We start from the raw sequence: 1099 nt of genomic DNA, 5'->3' as shown, positions 1-1099 counted from the left end.
TATTTTTTGGGACAGAGAGTTTTACCGAGTAGGGAATTTTATTTTTCGGGATATTTCAGTCGTCCCCATAGAATTACAGAAAATTTGCTCTAATTATAATTTTGGCGCTCGATCTTGTTGATTTTTCCTGCAGTATTATTATAAAGAAATGTGTATGGAAATTGTTGATATCACAAAGTTAAAGATAATCTCAATTAAAAATTTAAAAATTCGCTGTACATCCAATTTTTATTCCTGGGTCTTGGCAATTTTTTTCTAATCCATTTCAGTCACTGGTAAACAGGGGTGATTTTCTCTTAGAAAATAAGTGATTAAAATTTGAAAAAATTGGGTAGGCTTTTTTGACATCTAGGTATGTAAATAAGGTAAACTGAAGAAAATTTAAAAACTAACTTAAGAACTATTTATACTCTTTTAAGATACCAATACAATTTACATAACACTCATTGTAAAATTTGCAAATTTTTAGGCCTTCAGTTTAGGAACTTGAATTTTAACGTTAAAATTGCTTCATTTTCAGAATACAGCCTTATTGTTTGAATTTTCAGAATTTTTCGAAATTGTTAAAAGGCGAAAAAGTTTAAATTCAAAATTTAAAAATTCGAAAAAACACCATTTTCTATGTTCATTTGCAATCCAGCGAGTCACTTTCTTTCGATTCTTTTGAAAGTTGATCCTTTGCTTTCAGTTTTCTTTTTAAACTATACCTTGAATTCAACGCATTTCAAATTAAATTTTTGCAGCTGCATTTAGATTGAATTATACAAAGGTTTTTTATTTTATATATAAATTAATTAAAACATTTTATTGTTTTTTCACGACTGTAATTTATAACTCTAAAATGGAATAATTGTAGCTCAAACATGAAAAAGTATGGACTAATTTCATATTTAAAGAGATTCTACCACATATATTGAACTATTAAAACCTCTGACCTTTTTTAAGGTTTTTAAAACTCTTTTAAAAACTTTTTTTGAACAATTTTGGTTGTGATTTTTTAATAAAAGAATAAGTGCTATTTAGTCTCCAGAACAGCAATTTCAAAAATATTTAAAGCCTTAATAATTTAGACATTTTAAATTTGTAGTCTTGAGAATAT

General features: G+C 26.1%; 1 long non-coding RNA gene across 1 annotated transcript in view; it reads right to left on the bottom strand.

Moving 5' to 3' along the window:
• The window catches only part of LOC117180396, a 12491-nt gene that overhangs the window by 933 nt on the left and 10459 nt on the right, over positions 1-1099 (bottom strand). The window lies entirely within an intron of this gene.

This window comes from Belonocnema kinseyi, chromosome 9, assembly GCF_010883055.1.
Source record: "Belonocnema kinseyi isolate 2016_QV_RU_SX_M_011 chromosome 9, B_treatae_v1, whole genome shotgun sequence".
NCBI lineage: Eukaryota > Metazoa > Arthropoda > Insecta > Hymenoptera > Cynipidae > Belonocnema > Belonocnema kinseyi.
This window is presented reverse-complemented; position numbering and strand designations above follow the sequence as displayed.